Consider the following 9,276-nt stretch of genomic DNA (forward strand, 5'->3'; position numbering starts at 1 on the left):
CACATAATCTTTCTTTCAGACATACGCACCAATGGGCACATATAAATACAAATTATTTTCTCATATGTCACATAACCATCCATAAACAGAGATAAAGAGGCAAACACATCTACATCTACACACCCCCTTTTCTCTACAGGATGATTCATTTATTTTAAGGGCTTGCTGTTTAGTGTGGGTGAGCACGTTATTGCAGATGTTCCAAGGAGTGGGTTGGCATGAGTAGGGCCAGAGGACAAAAAAAAAAAAAAAAAACTGAGGAAGGGGAGGAAGATGACCCACAACAGCTATTTTGCCTTGAGAAGAAACCCACAGTATCAGAAATGGAGGGAAGAAAGTGTTTTTCACATATTCCTCAAACTGGGATTCCAGATCTCAAAGGTACTGTAGAGGGACCCCTGTTGAAAGAGAGTAATATATTTTGCTTCCTGAACATTGACAAACACATTTTTTTGAATTATGTAATATTGAAAGCCTGTGTCATCTCTTCATACAGCGTGTGTGTTCCTGTTATTGTCAGTCATTTTAAAACCAATGGTGTAAAAATCCACCAGGGTTAATGTAATGTTACTTTTGAGCACTCCTACAATCAAATCAGCTCTATAACGAACAGCGCTCCAGTCAACTGTTGACGATCGAAAATAATTTACATTTATTAATGCTGGGAAAGTTTCTGTGTTAAAAGGACTGGTTGAGGCCAAAGATTGATTTGGATATATTCACTTTTTTTTTATCTGGCAGCATCAAATGGATCTATGCAAAATTGCCAACAGACTAAAGTGTATATTTCCATATTTGTTCTGTGATAAACAAAAAATAATAAAACTGTTGGAGACGATTTTTTTTTTTTGAGTTTGAGAGCTGATGAATTACACAAAGCTGGTGTCAGTTCCTAAGAAACAAAAACTGTCATCCCTGTTTCGGAATGTCTTAAGGTGACCTCCTGCTGAATGATCAATAACAAAGGCCTACAAAACGCTGGATATCTCCTTTAAATGCTATTGCCAGCCAATTGCGACGGACCAGGAGGTGGTCAATGCTTTGTACTTCTGGTGACATTAATAACACCATAGGGGATTCAAATGTCCCTTTTCCTCCGTCTCCGTCCTATTCTCTCAGCTTCCTGCAGTTTCCTAAGCACTAATTACTGTGTTTACACTTACTTGCGTCATGCTGTCCAAAAATATCGCCTTTCTGGAAGCAATTATACAAAAACAGACAAATGCTCTGTCAAGCAAGTGAAGTTCCTTACAACAAAATGTGTGAATTTTTTTTCTCACCTACCTTGAAAATAAAAACATTTGTTTACTCCTTTCTGCTCATTCTTTTATTGCTTTAACATTATTTTAAAAAGAAACCCAACAATATCCCCTAATGATTACATTTTGGATGTCCAACCTCAAGCCAATTCCTAAATACAGGAAGTGGTCAGTAAATACTAGTTAATTATGGAATGTGTTGGTATTTTCAGCTAGCCTGTGACGCATGCTTTTAAAATGCAGTCTTCTTGAAATTGGATATCAGGTCCCTATGTCTTTATCAAACCTAACATTGTGGCTGCTGGTGGAGGTAGTGAAAAGGATCAGTAGGCTGATGGCAGTACAGTTGGTATTTGGTGTTCTTCTTATACTCACTTGTAACTGGCCAAATGCAGATGATGTGATTTCATGCTGAAGTTTTTCCAGTGCGCAGTCAGACAACACTGAACGCACTCTATCTAAAATATCAATGTCTCTATGTCACAATCAAGGAACAAAGGCATTTCTATACACTCTGCATAATAGAGGAAGAAAAATATTAATTTCTCCCATAAAAGAAAGCTCAAAACCCACAATGCACTGCAGCTTGAAGTACTGTAATGTCACATCTTAAATGAAGAGTTTAAATAAAAAAATTTTCTCAAAAACTTCAAGCTCAGTATTCACTTGGTGTTTTCAGGTGTGTTTCTGTCTAACTGAATAAGACAAGTTGAAGCAAAGGCAATACATCAAAAAATAAAATCAAAAAAGGAGACTTGTTTTAACATTATGAAGCACTGAGACTAAAAACTCAAGAATTGCCTTTTTCTTAATCTCCTGCACATACAGGACCTCTGCCAGTAACCATATCCAATAACCCCAGAATATCGCTTTGACTAATACAGTAAATCCACAGTTTCAATTATAGGATACAGAATCCAAAACATCATTCAAAAACATAGTAGATGATGTGCTGAAATTTCCCACTGCAAAAAAAAAAAAACTGTTTATCACTACAAACAACTCTCCATCAGAGAGCCTGACTAACAGTAGTGTGTTCAAAACAGCACCAGGAACAGACTTTTCTCATTTATTATTATTATTATTTGGTACAGCTTAAGCTAACACCAATGAGCTCTGACTCATGACTGAGCTGGATTTAATCTGACCGCTGAGACTTTGTGTTTCTCTGTGGGTGCCTCACTTGTACCCTGCAGAGAAGTTGGGGGTTTGATAAACCCCAGTTCAAAAGGGCCACATGTTCCCTCCCATTGTGTAATCCTGCTCTGTGGCCCAGTGGTTTAATCCAGAATCAAACCCCTCCTGAGGTGACAAACATCCATGAGAAACCCTCGATGAATGATTGCTCTGACACTGACAAAGAAAGAGAAGGACCCATAGACAGACACACACATATACAGTATTTATGGAAGGCCACTGCTGCCTGGGTGGTTGATTGACTGGCTAACAGCCCGGCGCTCCCTCAGGCTGCAGCAGTGGGGAGTCAAAGAACTGCATTCTGCATTAGAGCTACAAGCAACATAATAATAAAAATAACCACATTTTCACTGAGCAGGCCGACAGTAGATACACAGTCAAACTGATTTTGAACTTCTTGAGTTAACACTTGCAGCTGCCCTTAATCAGATAAGTAGTATCCAAACGTTTTGATGGTATAGTAGTTTTGCTGAGTTTCTGCTGAGATAAACGTTCTGAGTCCTCCAGGGAAGCTGCCTGGATGTTCTGCTTCTCAATCTTTCCACTAATGAAGCATATGTTGAGTAGGTTTAGCTCTTTGCGAATAAGTGTCTGTCATGGCTGAGTTTAAATGCTTAGAATGAAGTGAAAATGATGTTACCAGTGAGTAGCAAAGAAGCCCCTACAGGTAAAGGTTCCTCCTGGGACTTTTTAAAAAATATTCGGAGGAGGCGCTCTGCTCACTGGCTGCTCAATGTCAACACTCTGAATGATGGCATAATTACACATGGCCCTTATTAAATTATTCTTGCCTCTGAAAGCCCATTTGAGACTGTGGTTATAACTTTAATTAAATGAAACAAAGTAAGTATGGCTAATATGTCTAATTTACTGTTAGTATAGTTTAATTCTCACATATTTTGTCGGACCAACATCCTGTTTGTATGTCTCAAAAAATAACAACAAATACTGTCACATTTGTAATATACTGCAGAAACAGATGTGATAGACTGGCAGCCTGTCAAGAGTCTATGCTGCTTCTTACCGATTGCATGCTGGGACAGTATCCTGCCATTCTGTAACCTTGACCGGGATAAACAGCTCAGAAACTGGATGGATATATAGACAGATACTGAAAAGACACATTGCTGAAATAATATTTTGAAGGATTTGATTAGAGTGTTTCAAGCTTGATAACACTCTATCATCTGGACACTGAATATGAAGCTAGCAGCTGGTTATCTTAGCTTATCATAAACACTGGTATCGGGGGGGAAAGCCTGGCTCTGTCCAAAGTGTAAAAAAAAAAAATCCACCCACAACATTTCTAAAGCCACTGTTGTGACTTCCTGGCTCAAGCAAGAAATACCTGTATGTCCAGTTTGCATGGACCATAAGATACAACATTTGTTTTTACATTTCAGTTTTTCACTGAGCCCAGCCAAGAAACAGTTCTAGCACGTATATTGCTATATAAGGTGCTGGTGCTGGTGAACTAATGTTTAGCAGAGCCAGGCTTTGCTGCTTCCTCTTGATTTATGCTAAGCTAGGCTAAACATCATCTGGTTCTAGCTTCACATTTGGTGTACGGGATCGATCTCCTAATCTAACCCTAGGCAAGAAAGCAAACAAGCGTGTTTCCCAAAATTAAAAAATATTGCAAGTCTGAGTCTATATTCATGAAATATAATTCATAAGTATAGAAGAGTTAATGCCCTATAAACACACGAATCAGCAACTTAAATCGGTGCTATTAGCATAAGGCATGATATATAAAAAGCCTAATGTCAGTGGAACTCTATCCACCAGCAAAAATTAATAAATGAAGAAGATTTTCCATTATTCTTGTGAGAAGGGGCGGCAAATATACAACAGCTTGATTTTATAAATTTTTTATTTGTGTTTGTAGCTCAAAGTACAAGTACTGATGAATGTATCAGCTGTAAATCTCACTGGATACCCACAGCTCAATGAAAGCCTCTATCGTTTTATCCACCCACTGATGCTGCTCTCTCCTATGTGTGATGTGACACAACAGTCAAGAATATTTTTCTCTCTCAAGTGTTTAATGGCACTTATTTCAGACCAAACAAAGCCGCAAAATAAAGAGTCCATACTCAATGAGAGAGGCAATGTGGATGTACAACATCATTAATTTGTGACATATCATTTAGTAGCAAAATGAAGGTGGCTTTGACATTTTGTGTCTGTGGCTTTTATATGATCCACATGAACAGAAAGTGTAATGTGGAAAAAGGGTTTTTTAAAGAGTTCATTAATAAAAGACACCAGATTGTGTTTTTAATAACAACTGTCAAGAGTCCTGATAAGGCACAGTTGGTGGATAATGTTTGACAGGACTGTTGTGATAAAGGATCAAAGGTCCAAGTCTGATTTCTGTCCTGACAGACCCACCTTCACACTTCAGAGGGATTTCTGCCTGAGAGTAAATCTGATCCAGGTGAGTGTGTCTCTGAAAATAATCTCAGTCAATACTTCAGTGGATCTTACAAACTAGTTTCCAACACGTGTACATGTTAAATCCAAAGGCTTTCCAGTGCGTGGGAGCGCCTCATCCTCAGCGTCATGGTGGAACTAGCCTTCTACCCGGCCGTGGCTCTGATATATTTTTTTGGAGTCATGAAAGCAACGCAGGATGACCGGGTGGAGCTGGATGACCGGGCGTCGATGAGTGTGTTCTGTCTGTTCGTGTTGGCACAGCCGCTGTGTCTGGTATTGGGAGGATACACTGGCATGGCTACATACCTCATCACAGCTCTGGTCTCCTACAACTTCCTGCCTTGGAGGGAGACAAAACAGCCTGCAAAGGGAAAGGAATCAAAGAGAAAAGAATCAAAGAAGAAGACAAAGTGAGAAGAAGGAATTTATGATGATAAACAGAGAATGGGTTCAAACAGGTTGCGAAAGAGTAAAATTATTTATGTAAAATATTAACATGTATTGTAAAAATCTTTTTTCATATGAATAAATGAATGTGTTGCTACCTTGCTAAACCAAACTTGAGTTATTTAACCTGTTTCCATAAATCATTTGCAGTTATAAACATCTGAAGTACTTTACCAAGGGACATTCAGTCCTCTTCTACAGAAAAAGTGACTCATTGATGCAGAAAAAGAGTTTATTTCAAACAAAAATTAATGGATCACTCTGAAGCTTCCATTAGAAGCAACACTGACCTGACATGGTCGACGTGACAAGCAGAACAGTGCCAAATACAAAAAAAAAAAAAAAAAACATCCATGATGGCCAATAATCTCTGGACCAAAACTAGAGTGGGATTCAACATTATCTTTCCAAGATGAAAAGCAAATAATTGTGTTTCCCAAAATGTGAAACGATTCCTTTGAGTGAGGAAATTCATGGGTGATCAAAAGCCTGGACCCTGATATGAAAGCAAATTGTTCTGGACTGTGTGAAGTTATTCAGTGACTGTTGAGAAAGAACTGACTGCCTCTTCTCATCCTTGACATTACACTGAATGACTGCATGAGCTTCAGTGTATTCATTTCTAACTCTACGGATACCTCACTGAACACAAATATGACCTATCTTTGAATTAATGAAATTTCAACTTCTCATCCCCACGTCCCAACCACTGCCGCCCACACACACACTAACACACACACACACACACACACACACAAAATGTAATTAATATTATTATTACAATACTCCAGCTTCATTGTGTTTTTTAATTATCTGATCATGTTCATGAATGACTGGGTGTCTCTCTAATGTGCCTGGTAGCCTGGAGTATCCATGTGTGTGTGTGTGTGTGTGTGTGTGTGTGTGTGTGTGTGTGTGTGTGTGTGTGTGTGTGTGTGTATGTATGTGTAAAACTGGATTCAAAGAGAGAGTGTATGATGGGATTAGACTGTGCTGTTTGGTTGATAGTCTGAGGCTTTGTTCAGCAGTCGTGCAGATGCTCGCTGTGTGTATCTGAGAAACAGTGGGAGCTTCCTTTTTTTTTTTTGAAGATGTTTATTACTTTCCCCACCATTAAAATCCTTTTTGAGCCCATGTTGTATGAAGTCATTTTCCAGGCTCTGAATGTGTTTCTGTCTGTTACTGTGTCTCTTCCCCCTTTCTCTTCCCCTAAGTGTGAATTTATGGAGGGTAAATAAAGTGATAACCTTTAGTGTCAAATATTCTCTAGAAAGGTTGTATTTCCACTGTTATCAGCCACTATATCTGCTTTCAAGGTTATACCACTCTGTGAAAAACTGTTTGCTTTGCTTTGCTCTCTACATGGTTTTCCATCTCTCATATAAGATATATATATGTGCACTATGTTACATCAGTATTCATTTATTACCTTTTTCTAAGGGATTCTTCTTTCAGTCAGTCCTCTTAGCTGAATAACGTCCACAGCCATCCATCATAGACTGTAAAGATCCATCTAAATCCTTCTCTGCATTGAAGTTTTTTTCCATGATGCTGACAATTATCAGTGTCCTGGATTTATTTATCTGCTTCAGTTCCTTTTCACCATCTGTTCCAAAAGATAGGAGCTGTGTTTACCTATCAATAGAAAAAACATTTACGCCTATAAAATTACAGTGCTAAATTCTTACTGGATAATTTCTCTCATCTGTTTATGCAGAAGATTTCACTGTGGTTTTACAAGTTTTGAGCAGCTGTCAAAAATCAGATGTTGGACTGAAGGGAACATACTGAAAGGAAGATACGTGACTAAATGTCCTTGCGACTTTCGCTTTCAGAAAGTTTTTACCCTCCAAATTATCATCTTTTAATTTGACAGTGAACTTGTCAGCAAACAGTTGCTTATTTACACATCCAGCGTGGGCAACATTAGCATTCATTGGGGGTCGTGTATGTGTCAACCTGATGAATGTAAGTCCAATATTAGTTCTGTCTACATCTGTGCTGCTCTCCATGAACTCCTGAGGGAAATATCAGACTCCTTAGCTGCTAAATTAAATTACACCACACAATGTTCACCAGCTAGTTGCTACCTGTCTGCTATTTGATCCTGGGCTGATATTAGCGTACACTGGGTTTTATCAGGGCTTTCTTTGTTTAAAACAGCTGCCTGCATGTGGAAACAGTGAGAGTGAACCATTACACTAAAGTTCAGCCGAGAAATCAAAACAATGAGCTGAAAGATAATGAAATGCTCTGTAGAGCGGAGTGAAACTACAGTGTCAATGGTTTCAGCGTCACCAGTCACATACACATTTTGATTTTGTTAATCGTTAATATGAAAAATATGGATTACTGTAGTTTTATATACTTAAGTCTAAATCTAAAATATGGAATATATCATGAGAATCAATAACTAACAGCTCTGTGAGGCTGTAAAACCACTAACATAGATAGCAAAATAAATGCAGTCCTTACTTGGGCCACATGCTTGATTTCTTCTTCCTCAGTATATACCCGGTTCCATGGCCCATGTACAGCATAACTGTCAGATGCTGCATCCACATTCCACATCTGGACCAATTCTGTCACGCACACACAAAATCTTGCGGCTGTCAGACAATACCAGAGGTTAATCTCCAGAATCTGCCCAGATGTGGAAGTATATGAATCAGACTCAGGCCGAGGGCTTAGGCATATGTTGGGCCAGAAGTTTCATTTTGCTGTCTACAACAATGCGAACGCACTGTAATGTTTACCATGTTCACCATAATTAGCTTCACATGTATGCTAGGTATTGCTAATTAGCATGAAACACAAAGTACAGCTGAGGCTGATGGGACTATCATTTGTTTTATCATCATAAACCATAAACAGATTTCTGTCTGTGGACTGCGGAAAGTGGTGGACTGCCTGACTGACCCTATGACACTGTCATACTTGTGATACTGGAGTTAAATCAATTTTTTAACTCACCAATAAGCATAATGAAAATGGGACATTTACTATTCTCTTAGGATATTTGGCTGAATTTCAATTGATTCTTATAGTTACAGGGTGATTGATAGAGTAGGGCGAAGATTGATGGATCAGCAAGTAAGAACAGACTTATTGCAGTGCTGTGGTGTAATGAAACAGACTAAAAACATTCAAATGAAAATTCAGGAGTTTATTATATGAGCAGGATAGATGGAGCACATGCAGCCCGGACGTGACAGGGTTCGTTTATTGATGTTTATTTGTTTGTGACTGGCATCTTCAAATGGTTTTTCCTCCTCTGAGGCATTAATGGCCGTCGTACATCACAGTGCTTGTGTCTCCCGTCGAGGTTGGGACAAGTGCAGCCCGACACAAGTTAATGATCAGAGTTGGCAAAGGAAATGAAGATGTATGAGTTTTGAGTGTGTATCTCCAGCCCTGAAGTAGAAAGAAATGCATCTGGCTGAAAAACATCCCCCCCATGTCTACATCTGATCCCTCAGAACCTGTTTGTCTGTTTATCCTGAATGATCAATAAACTCCCTGTCCATCTGTAAGGTAGGAGATCATTTCCCCTCCTCAGCTCCCCTCGTCTTAATGTCAGACACAGGAAATCAAGAGCTAAGTGCTGTAATCTGCAGACAGCTTGGTAAATACTTTAAAAAGTCCAATCAATCAGGTTGAAAATAATGTTAGATAATCAAGTATCATCAAGCATCAAAAAGGCTCTTCGATTTTTGTTTATCATCCAAACTAGGACTTTGGAAATGTATTTATTATCGATTAATATGTCGATTATTTTCTCAGTCATTTGTCACATTTGAGACTGGACACAGCAAATAATCAGAATTTTTGATTGAAAAGTGACACGTGAAAAAAATATAATACATATACAATATACAATAAATCTGATCTGGATGTGTTATTGCAATTCAATATATTCATCACACCAGGGAAG

At 38.6% G+C, this 9,276-nt stretch overlaps 1 long non-coding RNA gene across 1 annotated transcript; it reads left to right on the top strand.

The window, feature by feature from the left end:
* The first annotated feature begins 4,828 nt into the window (after nt 1-4,828).
* On the top strand, nt 4,829-5,439 carry LOC147818124 (uncharacterized). Its single transcript, XR_015438307.1, has 2 exons — nt 4,829-4,896; nt 4,985-5,439. It is a non-coding gene; the product is annotated as an uncharacterized LOC147818124 (long non-coding RNA).
* The last annotated feature ends 3,837 nt before the right edge of the window (nt 5,440-9,276 follow it).

Source organism: Seriola lalandi, unplaced genomic scaffold, assembly GCF_002814215.2.
Source record: "Seriola lalandi dorsalis isolate HSWRI2012SDOR001 ecotype SW California unplaced genomic scaffold, Sedor1 jcf7180002054692, whole genome shotgun sequence".
NCBI classification, from domain to species: domain Eukaryota; kingdom Metazoa; phylum Chordata; class Actinopteri; order Carangiformes; family Carangidae; genus Seriola; species Seriola lalandi.